The sequence below is a fragment of the Lathyrus oleraceus genome, chromosome 1 (assembly GCF_024323335.1).
Source record: "Lathyrus oleraceus cultivar Zhongwan6 chromosome 1, CAAS_Psat_ZW6_1.0, whole genome shotgun sequence".
Lineage (NCBI taxonomy): Eukaryota > Viridiplantae > Streptophyta > Magnoliopsida > Fabales > Fabaceae > Lathyrus > Lathyrus oleraceus.
This window is the reverse complement of record NC_066579.1, coordinates 402,191,676-402,208,218: the sequence shown is the minus strand read 5'-3', so window position 1 is coordinate 402,208,218 and position 16,543 is coordinate 402,191,676. Positions and strand designations below refer to the sequence as shown.

Below are 16,543 nucleotides of genomic sequence, written 5' to 3'. Positions count from 1 at the left end.
ACTTAGCACAAGCCTAAAACAGAAATGGAACATGATAAACACTTCAAACCAAAGCCAAAACAAACTTTAACATGTCTAGAAAGAGTGTGCAAAATTTCACATTCATAGGATAAAGCACAAGCATTTCACAAACAATTGAAATTCAAGACACTTCAAAAGTTCACAAATGATCATCCAGAAAGAAAAATCTCAATCAAATCAGGAATCAATCCAAAAATTCCACAAAATATCATGAGCATTCACAACAACCACGTGAAGCATAATACAAAAAATCACATCAATTGGAATTCATTTGGCATGGTAAATAAATTAATCAATTTGAGCAAGAAAAGGTGTGACACACATTGTCACACCTACATTCACATGATCATATCTCAGCAACCACAAATGATAAAAATGCAAACTCAACACCAAAATGTCCAACATGAAGTCTAGTTTAAGCATGTAAAATTTCATAGGCATTGGATTAAAATTGAGCATTTCACAACTGATTTAGTAAGGCAATGTCAAGAATACATACATGTACACAAACCCTAGGGCAAAAAATAAACCAGCCATGCACAATTTGCAAAATAATATTCAAAAAATTCTAGACACAAAATGTGAACTAATGAAAAAAACCACACAATTTTTGGATGAATATTTAATTTGTTATGAATTTTGAAAGTTAAAGAAAAAAATAAAAAATCATGTAATGCATATATGAACATGTGGAAGGAAAAAAATAAGTGAAGCATTGGAAAATGACCACAGCCTGGGATCGAACCAGGTAACATTTTGAATGAGAATTAGCACGCGCTGCATGGCAAGTCCATGCAGCCAATCACAGGCAATCCCTAGCGTAGCCTAAGGGAACGGTTTTCACATGAATCAAAGCGTGGCCATGCAATTCACAAAACCGTTGCCAAAAGTCCAACTTCATCTTCAAATTCGCGCGCGGCATGAACAGTAATCTCAAGAACAACTCAAGAACAATTTTCTCAGTTCTTAAAATTGAGCACATGGACAGCTAGATCTTTCAATGTACATCAATAATCAATCAACATTTCATCAATTAACACACAAACAAACACGAATCGAAAGGAATAAGTTTCACCACCAAAACTTTAAACGCATGGATCTCACTCAATTATGCACAAAATCGCTCGATTCAAAGTGCAGAATCATCACCATTAAAAGATCTACAAGAATATATCAACAAATTAGAGAATTAAGGAAGTCGAAAAAGTGACCTCTTGAAGTGCAGCCTTGCAATTTCACGTTTTCTTGGTCTTGCAATGCTTCAATCTTCGTCTAGCAACCTTGTACAAGTGTTTGGAATGGAAATTGAGGTCCAATTGCTCTTGATTCAACAGAACTTTGATTTCACCATTGATGAACTCAAGCTTGCATATGCTTCAATGTGCACGAATTCCACTGGATCTAGCTTCAATCTCACTCACACATGCTACCAGATGATGAATCAACCAAGGAAAATGCAAAGTGTTTGAAGAAATTTTGAGAAAAAAGTGAGAGAGAATTTTTGAGATTTTGAGAATTCTAGATCTAAGATTGGGAATTGTGATGAATTCTGTTAGGATTTTCTATTTATATGCTATGCTAAACATGATTAATTAACCTAAACCAAGTGCTAATGAAAATTAATTAAGTTTGGAGGTGTTTTGCAAAATTGAACTTTTCACCTTATGCATGGACATGCATGGATGAACAGTACGAATTTGCACTTATTTTCACTCAAAAACCTGTTTTGGAGCCAATGGTGATGGTCACATGTGCAAATAATTCACCAATTTTGAATTTCATTTTTCCCCCCAAAAATCAATTGAATTTTCAAATATTTATGTGAATGGAATGCATGCCATGTAATGCCAATTTTGGAAACTAGAGGTTAAAACAAGAATGTTGCAAAAAGAGCCACTTGAGTTGGACTTATGGTTTGAAAGTTATACCCCTTTGAAGTTCAATGTTCACTTGACCAATTTTGATCCATATCTCTTCAACCACACATGAGAAAATGATGATCTTGGACTTTTTGGAAATGGGAGAACAAGATCTACAACTTTCATGTTCAACAAAATTTTATTTGAAGCTTCCTTGATGATGTAATCTTAAGTTGAAAACCTTTCCATTTTTGGCAGTTTCAAATTACAGGTCACTTTCTATTTTTGGAAAGTTTTGTCCTGACTTTATTTTCTTCAATGTTGATGTTTGAAATGTCAAATGAGACTTGTTTGAACATGAATGAAGTATTTCTAACCACTTCCCACCTCCAAATCCAACAGTTGACTTTTGGTTGACTTTTGTTGACTGATAGATGACTTGGTCATGCACAGATGAACTTGAAGCTCAATCTCTTGATAATATGGCTCCAACATGAAACCCTAGCTACACAAGCTCAATAAAACCATGTAATGATCCCCATCTCATTGAAGACCTCATCTCCTTGAAGAACCCTGATTGACATAATGCAACTGATTAGGGTTGACCAGAGGTCAAAACCCTAACCCCAAGGAACATGATCAAGCACAATGAACCTCTTGGTGATGATAAGACCATGATGATGGTGATGTACCATTTCAACCAAAATAATGCTCAATCTCCTTGAGGAACCAAGAAACCCTAATTGAAGCACAGACCTCAGATGATTAGTGATCAATTCATGAGACCCTCAAGCTTGAATCTCTTAACCTCTTTATCTTCTGAGCAAAACTTAGGAGGATGACTTGCTCATTCACATGATATGCAATATGCAATGACTAATGCCCTAAAAATGAAATGCAATATGCTAAGCTAGTCCCAAGAGAGGAGGGCAAATTTTGAGGTGTTACAGCTGCCCCTATTCAATCCACTATGAACCTGTCGATATGAATAGCCTCGGCTTTCAGATGATCAGGGTGAAGAGTGATTGAATACCAAGAACAGACGAACAATTTTCACTCTGATGGGAAATAATTAACAATGCCTGTCAGAATCGGCAAAGAAGCAATCTCAAAAGAAGAATCCGTCTGGTACGGAGAAAGTCGGTTTGAATACCGAACAGGAATTTGACCTATATACCAAAATAAACGGTAACACAGGAATACCATGGCCTGAACGCCGCTCATCAATCTGAATACTGAACATCGAAATATGAGAGTATTAATGCCGGTCTGAACACCGAGAGATTGGCCTGAATGCCCAACAACTGGCATGAATTCCGTATCGGTCTGAATACCACTTCGGTCTGAATACCACTTCGGTCTGGATACCACTCCGGTCTGGATACCACTCCGGTCTGGATACCACTCCGGTCTGGATACCAGGAAATTGGCCTGAATGCCATAAGTACTTCAACCTGATAGTCGGAAACTTCTTCGATCTGAAAATCGGAAACTGGTCTGAATATCCACCTCGGCCTGAATACCGGAAAACTTGTCATGCCGGTCAGCATTGGCAGAAATGAGGAACAGTGATAAATGAAACGGCACGTGTGCCTACGACCCATGCTTGGGGATAACAAGCCATGAGCATGCTATCCTTTATTCAACCCTAGCAGACGAACAATTTGCGCTCATCTGGGGATTATTCTCTTCTTACTTTTTTTCTCTTTTTTTTTTTGCTTTTCTTGAACCCCAAAACTTCTCTTGATGTGTATTTCCATCTCCGCCCAACAGAAACTCTTCCTCCAATATCGCACTACTGGGGAATACTATTGATTTCAAAATCACGATGCCAAACTCCTAAGAGTAACATCTTCCAACTTCCATCTCGCCCGACAAAAATTCTTCCTCCAATATCGCACTATTGGGGAATATGGTTGACCAACACCACGACGCTAAACTCCTCGGAGTAACATCTTCGTCATCCGGCGAAACCAACTCTCAAGCGGTAACCACGGCTCGAGTAACTGATACTTGCAATGCTGCTGATTTTCCAACTAGCAAAACCACTCCTCAAACGGTAACCACGGTTTGAGTAGCATCTTCACCCACTGGCGAAACCAAATCTCGAACAGTAACCACGACTTGAGACTAGCTTATGCTTGCAATGATGATGCATGATTCTTTTCATGCGTAATGCTCCATAACCATGGAAATGCTACGCAATTAGGTATGTAATATGCCATGCTTATCTAAATGATGAATGCATAAAAAAAATCCCCTTCAAGGGACCCTTCTGGGGGCTCGAGGCACTCTGCTGAGGAACTCGACAACACTCCAATCTCCACCCTGCTGGGGAATAGCACTGTTGCTGGGGAAAGGATCACCCTTATCGGGGATGACTTCCACTGAACCCGATCCACTTGGGGACTTCGCTGGGGAAGAAACCACCAACGCATTCTGCGGGGAAAACAATAGTCTTTGACATGCTGGGGAAACGCCAGCAACGGACACCTCCGCTTGGGAAACAGCAACCTTCAGGCCTGGCTGCTGAGGAAACACCGATCTCAAACATGCTGGGGGAGATAACAATCCCGACCCTGCTAGGGAAATTACAGACCTTGAATCTGCTGGGGAGATAATAATCCCAACTCTGCTTGGGGAAACAAGGAAAGTCTGGCACAGAACACCCGTCGACTCGTCGATCCCTGGTATTCAACATCCAAATCCAGTATCAGCTTTCCACTTTTGAGAGCTCCCAGACTCGTCTGGACTTTTATGATGCATCACCTTGCATTCTCGACTCCTCCGTACTCGACGGAGATCGAACTCCTTGGATTTATACAAACTTTTCAATCCTCAGACTTTGAAGAGTCTTCTTGATTAATATCCAGGATCGTCGTTATCCCTCGCCGTCTTTTCACCATTCTTCCATTCATTGTCCCTGATTGGACTCCACGGGGATCTCTTGTCAAAAAGGCTTCACATCACAACCTGCAAGTGAGTGAAAATATCTAACAGCACCTGCAAAAGAGATCGTTAGATAAAAACGTGCCCCAGGCGTGCCAAATTTCAACACCTAGGTCACTCCACCTTCCGAATAAGATTTCAAGTTCTCAATCTTATAAGCATGCATGGAAGGGATCTCCATGTTTTAAAATGCAAAGATTCTTTATCAAAATAAATGGATGTTTTTGCAATCAAAGCGGTAATGAAAACAAAAAACAAAATTATTTGACTGAATATGCATTTTATCAATTGAAAAGGTGTGGCTCAAAACCGAGCAATACAAAGGAAGCAATTCCTGAAAAGAGGTAATTGCGCACAAAAGGAAAATCTATCCTAATGGCAATGTGAAACCGCGATCTCATCGAGTTCCAACTCGGTTACACCCCATATGTCCTCAGACTCTCCGTGCTTTCTGCCTTCCGAATAAGACGTTTCCGATTGATCCCTTCCAGGGATTATCCATGTGTCATATCCAAAGCACAAACGATCATGCCAGACGCAGTTGTTCGTTTCAATCCCTCTTTTGCCTGGACCGCCCTTTCGGGTTTTCAGTCCACCAGGATACCCTTTTTGCCCAAGCCGCCTTTTTAGGTTTTCGACTCGCCGGGTGTACAGTTTTTTCCTTTTATCCCTAATTTTTGCCCGAACCTTTTTTCATTTCTTTCTTGGTTCGCCGGGATGCCCATTTTTGCCTGTACTATTTTATTCTTTTCGTCCAGCGGGTCTCTTTATATGAAGTATTTTTTAACTGCGTCCGCATTCACAGGGGATGGAAAATCCTCGCCATCCATGGTCGTTAACAACAAGGCTCCGCCAGAGAAAACCTTCTTGACCACGAATGGACCTTCATAATTGGGTATCCATTTGCCCCTACGATCGTTCTGAGGAGGAAGGATCCTTTTCAGCACCAAATCTCCTACGTGATACACACGAGGTCGTACCTTCCGGTCAAAAGCACGCTTCATCCGCTGGGTACAACTGCCCCATGACAAGTAACTGCCAGTCTCTTTTCCTCAATCAGGCTCAACTCTTCATACCGAGTCCTTACCCATTCCGCCTCTTGCAATTTCACGTCCATCAGGACTCTCAAAGAGGGAATTTGAACCTCAACCGGTAGCACTGCTTCCATTCCATACACGAGTGAGAAAGGCTTTGCCCTAGTAGATGCACCGAGGTACAATACCCCGGATACAAGCTTCATACTTGCCGCATTGTCGGCGCCTTCAAATGTTAGCCTAGCAGCACAAGGAGTGGGGTCCTTTCGGCGTAATCAAAACGACACTAACTCATCCACATTAACCTTCCCCCATCAGACATCAGAATCCGTTCGGATTCAGGGTCAGGCCCCTCCTCCGGGATCGGTTCCTCACAATCTTTCGATTTGAGCACCTCGAGATGTCCTCATCAGGGAACTCAAACTTCCTTGGTCGATAATCCTCAATGGGTTGCTGGGCGAGGTAATCAGACAATACACTCCCCTTAATTGCTTTCTGCGAGGTATACTGAATATCATATTCAATCTACATCATTTGCCCTCTCGCAACCTGTCCGGTCACTGCTAGCTTCTCAGATATGTACTTGATCAGATCCATCTTGGAAATCCACAAAGTGGTATGAACCAGCATACACTGTCTCAGTCGGCGAGCAGCCTATGCCAAAGTACAACAAGTTTTCTCGAGCAGTGAATGTATTGTTTCAAAGTCGATAAACTTTTTGCTAAGGTAAATTGCATGCTCTTTTCGACCAGACTCGTCATGCTGACACAATACGCACCTCATAGACCCCTCGAAGACTGTCAAGTACAGGGTTTACGGTCTCCCTCCACAGAAGGCATCAGAATCAGAGGTTCCTGCAACTTATTCTTTTATCTTTCAATGCCCCTTGGCAATCATTATTTCACCTGACCGTTTGATCTTTTCTTTTCTTTTCTTTTTTTCAACTTGAATGGGCTCACACGTGGATGTTAGATGAGATGTGAACCATGAAATGTAGTTCAATCTACCTAAGAAACCACGAACCTCTTTTTCTGTTTTCGGTTCAGGCATTTTCTTGTATGCTTTTTTTTATCATTCATTTTTTTTAGCAGGATCAACCTCGATTCCTCTTTCACTTACAATGAACCCCAGCAGCTTACCGGACCGCACTCCGAAAGTGTACTGATTCAGACTCAACCTCAGTCTGAGTTGTCTCAACCGGTCTAACAACTTGCCCCGGATCCACCAGATGCCCCTCTTCTGCTTGGGACTTTGCTATCATGTCATCAACATAACATTTGATTCCACGATGAATCATATCATGAAACAAAGTCACTCTGATACGTGGCATCGGCGTTCTGCTTCACTAGAGGACAGTCTTCTCTCAGTGGTAGCTTGTGCACAACGATATCGGTATCCAACCCTGGCGTATCTTGATACAACCAGACGAAGGTATCCACATGTTCTTCCAACAGGGCTACCATCCTGCTCTCGACTCGCCTCTGAAGTGGCCCCAACCTTCACTCCCTTCCTGACCTTCTTGGTGCTTGGATTAACAATCTCAACTCGCTCCACGTGCGGTTGAATCACCTTCTCCTCTTATTTCAACAACCCGGCTAATTCCAGCAGATCACAATCTTCTTCGCCTTCCTCTTCGGCATGATAGATCGGATTGTCGAAGTCATACAGAGGTGTAACCGAATTGTTATCAATAAGATCCAGAGAATACCAAAGTCGAAACGAGACAAAGCACAAAGAAGGAAAATGAAAACAAACATTGCCATTTTTTATTTTTAAGCTGTAAAAATAAATGAAAAACAGGGAACACCGCTTTTAATGTGAAAAACATCCATTTATTAATGATGCAAAACGTTGCAAAATGAAACACATGAGGTGACCCTTACAATGGACCTTTACGTTTCGGGCAAAACGTATGGCTTTCATGCAAACAGAATTGAAAAACAGAAATATTACTCTTCAGGATGAGTGACAGTGATGATCTTTTTAGGCCTCCCAGTTCTGGATTTCCATCCCTGGTACGCACGGTTTTATCTACGAGTCAAGTTCACAGTCACTGTCAGTCTCTTCACCCACCGCACAGACGTGACCTGAATCTTCAGCAATTACACCCACCATCACCTGACCATGCGCGGGCATGGGATTAGCATGAACATTCAGTGATAGTGTAAAATTGAGGGCCTTGGAATCCACCAGGTCTTGGACGGCATGCTTAAAGGCTCTACAACCTTCAATGTTATGTCCCGATGCACCAGAATGAAATTCACACTTGGCATTCTCATCATAATTAGGAGGCCTCTGATCTGATCTCAATGGAGCTAATGTCCTCAATTGTACCATTCCGAGATCTTTCAACTTCTTCAACAGAAGAGCATACGTCATGGGTGGCCTATCAAACTGACGATCAGTCCCCTTTCCTCTCAATTGGTACCCAACTCTCTGTGTTCTCTGTTGAGGGAACTGATGCTGCCGTGGTACATATTGATTACCAGCAGGAATCGTTACCACAACAGTGTGCTGGTAGTAATGATCCCCACCGTATCCTCTCTGGGCATACACAACACTCGCGCCATCCTCCTTCTTATGCTGACCATTACTAAAGGGTTTCTTCGATCCAGACGACGAAGCATTTCCTGGTATTTTCCCCTTCTTCAACCAGCTTTCAATCCTCCCCACCTTCTCGGCAGTTGCTTTCTGCTCCAAGGCGAACCCTTGCATGATGTTAATCAGCTCTCCCATCTTCTCTTTCAGCTCGAGAATGTCAGCGTTGGACGAATCCATCAGTCTGGGTTTGTTGCTTCTGGTAGGGTATCTGTGCGTGCCAGGAATAATTCTGTGTGAGCGAGCAACGATTCCTGAAACAATCAATCACATTAGAAACCGACACCTGCAAAATAGAAGGCAAGTTATTATGATTCATGCATGAATGCAATGTCTATCCATATGAGGAACACTCTGTCTTTCGATCCTGGTTTCATCGAGACAGATAAAAATTTGACCATAACATTCTGACATCAGGATGTCTCTCAACCTGGATCTCAATCGAGAATGTACCCTGAGTATGGATAGACATGAGTTAGATGCCGATGAATGCAAAATGTGGATGATGTTGATGCGTGAATGCAATGCACTGTGCCATCCTCCAAGTCATCTGAACATTTACTGCACTGAGTTACGGCCTCTGAACTGATCATAACCATCTGAAGGAATATGTAACCACAAATCCGACTTGGGGTTCCGAAATAAACGGAACGGAATGATACGTCACCATCATCATCAGAAAGTTCTCTGAACAGATAACCACAAGACCCTCCGAACCAGCCCAGGGAATCCTGAAATAAACGGATCCCCACTGATAAATACTACGGACAGCATTCCGGCGTCTCATAAATAAATCCATAAATCCGACTTATAAATAGGACTCTGATCAATAACTGAACCATTAGTCACCATCAGAACATGCATCTGTAAGAATCAACCCTCCCCTCACAGGTGAATTCTAATCAGGTCATCCTAAGGCGGATAATGGTCTCGACAACCGGGCAAAGATACTCAACGGGTTTGCCCTTTCGGGTGTGCCGTTGCAGCTCTCTTAAGATCGTCTAAACCAAAGATCTGGGAAAGCACGGTCACCGAAGTCAATAGTTCAGATGAAGTTACTCAACCAAAGTGGATACTCCACAAAGGAAGAGCTCCCTCAAAGAACCTCGTCCGGCTTGTGGTATGTCACGTCACCCAAAACATGTTGACCTAACATGAAAGGCAACATGAGACCACGCTAATCCTAGGTGTATACTCGGGCCTGGGTTTTAGCCCCACTCAGAACACCCACCCCAAATCAGAGAAACCACCTGTACAGAATCAGCACAATGATAGTATGATGCATGCAAACATTTATGCAAATATTCACAGTATAATAATCATAAATGCAATAAATAGAGCAACACAAGCAACCTAAACTATCCTAGAGACCGCTAAGAGAGACTCGCTAAGGGAAGATGGACCAGCAAGAGGTCAACTTCTCTTAGTCCCCAGCAGAGTCGCCAGCTGTCGCATCCGCGAAAAACAACCGGTGGGAAAAAGCAAAACAAACAGAGCCGCCACCGTGCGTTATTTATCCCAAAAGAGGGAAAGGAAACGCTCGAAGTAAACCTGGAAAAGACATGGTCTCGCGACCAAAGAGAGATGGGATCGGGAGTCGGTTATGCGAAGGGAAGGTATTAGCACCCCTACGCATCCGTCGTACTCGACGGGATCCACGCTCAAAAAGATAGAAGAAAGGTTGCTAAACACTGCTCAAAAGAATGCACACTCACACTAGAAAGAAACACAGGTGGAAGAAGAGGGGAAATGACTCGCTAGGATATCGCATCCTATGCCTACGTATCTCATCTGGAATGAGAATCAGAGCTACCGTAGTTCGGCTCACGCACACCGAAACAAAACCAACACAGGAAACCGACTGCCGATCGCTGGACTTACGTCAGACTCCACACAAACAGCCAAACATGGAAACCGAATGCGAATCGCTGGACTTACATCAGATTCCGAACCAAAAACACACACAGGAAACCAACTGCCAATCGCTGGACTTATGTCGGACTCCAAACACACACAAAAGGTTAACCGGACGCTGAGCCGTCAAAAGCAACAAAGAAGTTGAAAAAACAAGCTAACAGGGAGTCTGGTACTCGAGCCTGCTAGCTGTCAAGCAAACACACGCAAAAAAGGAAAAGGGTGAAAGGAAACAAGCTAAAAGGGAGTCGGGAACTCGGACCTGAAAGCTGTCAAGCAAAACTCACGCAAAAAAGGAAAAGGATGAAAGGAAACAAGCTAAAAGGGAGTCGGGAACTCGGACCTGAAAGCTGTCAAGCAAAACTCACGCAAAAAAGGAAAAGGGTGAACCGGACGCTGAGTCGTCAAAAAGCAACAAAAAAAGTTGAATAAACAAGCTAACAGGGAGTCTGGTACTCGAGCCTGCTAGCTGTCAAGCAAACATACACCAAAAAAGGAAAAGGGTGCCCGAAGAGATCTCGTACGATCTCCTGCCTACGTACCTCATCTGGTATGAGGATCAGGGCGACGTAGTTCCCCTTAATAGGGAAAGAACTTCTAACCTAACCAGAGACTGGGAAATGACAAACTAGAAGGGAGCCTGGCTCGAGCCTAATAGTTATCATGCAATCCATAATGGTCCTAGGTTGAAGTTTCTATCTAACTTGCACAGGCAGCAAGCTATCCTAAACAGCACAGTCAAACACAAGAGCAAGCATACACACAGTTAGCACACACTATATACAAACAAAGTGGGCTCACACAGGGTTAGGCTTTAGTCAAGGGGTCATGTCAACCTCGACAAACAAGCCACTGTAACAGGTGATGTTAGCTCTTAACCCTAACATTGAGAGTTAGGGTGAAGCAGATGAAATGGGAAGTGAGGGGTCTGCCTCACAGCTCTTATCCCTGGCCTGGGAGAGCTTCAGACAAATGAAAGTGTGGGAGTTCAGAAAGTGGGAACTCTTCTATCCACATATGACTGACACAACAAAGATCTTATGTTAATATCCACAATGCATCAACACAAGGTGTGTGAGCAAAGTGGATGACACACTGAGCAGCAGGAGATGGATTGCACATCTCTTTTATCTGCCCATTGCCTCAAAAGAGGGCTTTTCCTGCTTGGCACAAAGATAAACAAACACAAGCATTGCCTCTTAAGGAGGGCTTCAGACAGGTGCCTGCCCAAGTAACAGGACAGGTCTTCCAGACTACATGAAGTCAGAGAGTTATACCTATGTGGTTAAGCAACCAAGCAAAATCAAGTTCAAAATGAACTTAAGCAACTTATGTACCTGAAAAAAATCTAACTCAATCAGTATACCAATCAAACAATCAAACAGACAGTTAATAGCCAACAGTCAACAGTATACAGTCAAACAAGCAATGCAACAGTGTGCAAGGCACAAGCTCAACTCAAATGAGCCAATATCCACCTACAAAACAACTCAAAGTTAACCAATCAAGCAAACATCAATGCTCAAGTGAAGAAGCATCCTCAACTATGGACTTGGATGTGTAACCCTGAAAACAAAGCTCAAACATAAGCAACAAACCACTAGGGCAAGGCCTAGGGTCAAAGAAGGAGAAATAATCCAAAACAGAACATGAAACTTAACATGAATCAACCTTAATCAATTAAGAACACAATCCAAAAGGTCTCATGTCAATATCATTCACCAAATTCATTTCATAAACCAAACATGGCAAGGTATGCAAGTTGAAAGCACATTGTGACAACAGAATGAACAAATGCACATTAATTCAAAAATGATTCAATTAATCTCAAGAAAGTTCATGGGTAAACAAAACACACAACATGATCAACACACAAAAAATTAGAGCAATTGGACATGATTAGGCATGGTAATCAAATTTCATAAGGCAAGGCAAACATAAACAAGCACATGTGTGGCAACAAATGTCACACCAACTTAGCACAAGCCTAAAACAGAAATGGAACATGATAAACACTTCAAACCAAATCCAAAACAAACTTTAACATGTCTAGAAAGAGTGTGCAAAATTTCACATTCATAGGATAAAGCACAAGCATTTCACAAACAATTGAAATTCAAGACACTTCAAAAGTTCACAAATGATCATCCAGAAATAAAAATCTCAATCAAATCAGAAATCAATCCAAAAATTCCACAAAAAATTATGATCACTTACAACATCCACAAGAAGCAATATACAAAAAATCACATCAATTGGAATTCATTTGGCATGGTAAATAAATTAATCAAGTTGAGCAAGAAAAGGTGTGACACACATTGTCACACCTACATTCACATGATCATATCTCAGCAACCACAAATGATAAAAATGCAAACTCAACACCAAAATGTCCAGCATGAAGTCTAGTTTAAGCATGTAAAATTTCAAAGGCATTGGATTAAAATTGAGCATTTCACAACTGATTTAGTAAGGCAATGTCAAGAATACATACATGTACACAAACCCTAGGGCAAAAATTAAACCAGCCATGCACAATTTGCAAAATAATATTCAAAAAATTCTAGACACAAAATGTGAACTAATTCAAAAAACCACACAATTTTTGGATGAATATTTAATTTGTTATGAATTTTGAAAATTAAAGAAAAAATAAAATATCATGTAATGCATATATGAACATATGGAAGGAAAAAATAAGTGAAGCATTGGAAAATGACCACAGCCTGGGATCGAACCAGGTAACATTTTGAATGAGAATTAGCGCGCGCTGCATGGCAAGTCCATGCAGCCAATCACAGGCAATCCCTAGCGTAGCCTAAGGGAACGGTTTTCTCATGAATCAAAGCGTGGCCATGCAATTCACAAAACCGTTGCCAAAAGTCCAACTTCATCTTCTTCAAATTCGCGCGCGGCATGAACAGTAATCTCAAGAACAACTCAAGAACAATTTTCTCAGTTCTTAAAATTGAGCACATGGACAGCTAGATCTTTCAATGTACATCAATAATCAATCAACATTTCATCAATTAACACACAAACAAACACGAATCGAAAGGAATAAGTTTCACCACCAAAACTTTAAACGCATGGATCTCACTCAATTATGCACAAAATCGCTCGATTCAAAGTGCAGAATCATCACCATTAAAAGATCTACAAGAATATATCAACAAATTAGAGAATTAAGGAAGTCGAAAAAGTGACCTCTTGAAGTGCAGCCTTGCAATTTCGTGTTTTCTTGGCCTTGCAATGCTTCAATCTTCCTCTAGCAAGCTTGTACAAGTGTTTGGAATGGAAATTGAGGTCCAATTGCTCTTGATTCAACAGAACTTTGATTTCACCATTGATGAACTCAAGCTTGCATATGCTTCAATGTGCACGAATTCCACTGAATCTAGCTTCAATCTCACTCACACATGCTACCAGATGATGAATCAACCAAGGAAAATGCAAAGTGTTTGAAGAAATTTTGAGAAAAAAGTGAGAGAGAATTTTTGAGATTTTGAGAATTCTAGATCTAAGATTGGGAATTGTGATGAATTCTGTTAGGATTTTCTATTTATATGCTATGCTAAACATGATTAATTAACCTAAACCAAGTGCTAATGAAAATTAATTAAGTTTGGAGGTGTTTTGCAAAATTGAACTTTTCACCTTATGCATGGATGAACAGTACGAATTTGCACTTATTTTCACTCAAAAACATGTTTTGGAGCCAATGGTGATGGTCACATGTGCAAATAATTCATCAATTTTGAATTTCATTTTCCCCCCAAAAATCAATTGAATTTTCAAATATTTATGTGAATGGAATGCATGCCATGTAATGCCAATTTTGGAAATTAGAGGTTAAAACAAGAATGTTGCAAAAAGAGCCACTTGATTTGGACTTATGGTTTGAAAGTTATGCCCCTTTGAAGTTCAATGTTCACTTGACCAATTTTGATCCATATCTCTTCAACCACACATGAGAAAGTGATGATCTTGGACTTTTTGGAAATGGGAGAACAAGATATACAACTTTCATGTTCAACAAAATTTCATTTGAAGCTTCCTTAATGATGTAATCTTAAGTTGAAAACCTTTCCATTTTTGGCAGTTTCAAATTACAGGTCACTTTCTATTTTTGGAAAGTTTTGTCCTGACTTTATTTTCTTCAATGTTGATGTTTGAAATGTCAAATGAGACTTGTTTGAACATGAATGAAGTATTTCTAACCACTTCCCACCTCCAAATCCAACAGTTGACTTTTGGTTGACTGATAGATGACTTGGTCATGCACAGATGAACTTGAACCTCAATCTCTTGATAATATGGCTCCAACATGAAACCCTAGCTTACACAAGCTCAATAAAACCATGTAATGATCCCCATCTCATTGAAGACCTCATCTCCTTGAAGAACCCTGATTGGCATAATGCAACTGATTAAGGTTGACCAGAGGTCAAAACCCTAATCCCAAGGAACATAATCAGGCACAATGAACCTCTTGGTGATGATAAGACCATGATGATGGTGATGTACCATTTCAACCAAAATAATGCTCAATCTCCTTGAGGAACCAAGAAACCCTAATTGAAGCATAGACCTCATATGATTAGTGATTAATTCATGAGACCCTCAAGCTTGAATCTCTTAACCTCTTTATCTTCTGAGCAAAACTTAGGAGGATGACTTGCTCATTCACATGATATGCAATATGCAATGACTAATGCCCTAAAAATGAAATGAAATATGCTAAGCTAGTCCAAGAGAGGAGGGCAAATTTTGAGGTGTTATAAGAACACTCTTCTATTATACATGCTAATGTTCCCAAGACCTCTCTCGCGGCTGTTCAAGAGGTTTACAACACCAGTGGGCGAGATCAATTTCTCATGAAATTACGTCCAGAATTTGAGGTTGCCAGAGGTGCCTTGCTGAATAGGAATCCTGTTCCTTCTTTAGATACATGTGTTGGAGAACTTTTAAGGGAGGAACAACGTCTTATTACTCAAGGAGCCATGTCTCATGAAGCTACCATTTCCGAGCCCGTGACGGTTGCATATGCTGCTCAAAGTAAAGGTAAAAGTCGTGATATGAGACAGGTTCAATGTTTCTCTTGCAAACAATTTGGTCATATTGCTCGTAGCTGAAATAAGAAGTTTTTTAATTACTGCAAGCAACATGGTCATATTATCTCTGAGTGTCCCACACGTCCTCCACGACCAACACAACGTTCAATACAGGCATTCCATGCAACTACAAATCATGCGGTTGGTCCATCCATTAATGGGGCATCAAACAATAGTGATATACAACCTGAATTGATTCAACAAATGGTACTTTCCGCTCTTTCGGCATTGGGAATTCAGGGTAAGTCTTCTAATGTTTCTAGCCCATGGTTTCTTGATTCGGGTGCATCCAATCACATGACAGGTTCTTCAAAGCATTTGCACAATTTACATTCTTATCATGGTAATCAGAAAATTCAAATAGCTGATGGTAATACTTTATCTATTACTGAGATTGGCGACATAAACTCTGATATTCGGGACGTGCTTGTATCACCCGGACTTGCGTCTAATTTATTATTTGTTGGTCAATTGGTAGATAAAAATTATGATGTTAACTTTTCTAGTGATGGTTGTCTTGTGCAGGAGAAGGTGTCGGGGAAGGTGATCGCGAAGGGGCCTAAAGTGGGAAGATTGTTTCCACTCCAGTTTATTTCTAATCATATATCTCTTGCTTGTAATAATGTTTTGAACTCTTATGAGGATTGACATAGAAAATTAGGTCATCCAAACTCTGTTGTTTTGTCCCATTTATTTAAAAATGGTTTGTTGGGAAATAAAAATGTTTCTAATGCCTCTATTTCATGTTCTGTTTGCAAATTGGCTATGAGTAAAACACTTCCTTTTCCGTCTGGTGTTTATCGTGCTTCCACTTGTTTTGAAATGATTCATAGTGATGTATGGGGTATGTCTATTGTAGTTTCTCATTCTCACTATAAATATTTTGTCACATTTATTAATGATTATAGTCGTTTTGTTTGGCTATATTTCCTTCGGTCTAAATCTGAAGTGTTTTCTATGTTTAAGAAATTTTTGACATATGTTGAAACTCAATTTCAAGCAAGTGTTAAAATTTTTCGCTCTGACTCTGGTGGTGAGTACATGTCTCATAAGT

The 16,543-nt window shown here is 40.8% G+C and overlaps 1 pseudogene; it reads left to right on the top strand.

Moving 5' to 3' along the window:
* The window catches only part of LOC127111156 (uncharacterized), a 36,816-nt pseudogene that overhangs the window by 10,616 nt on the left and 9,657 nt on the right, over positions 1 to 16,543 (top strand).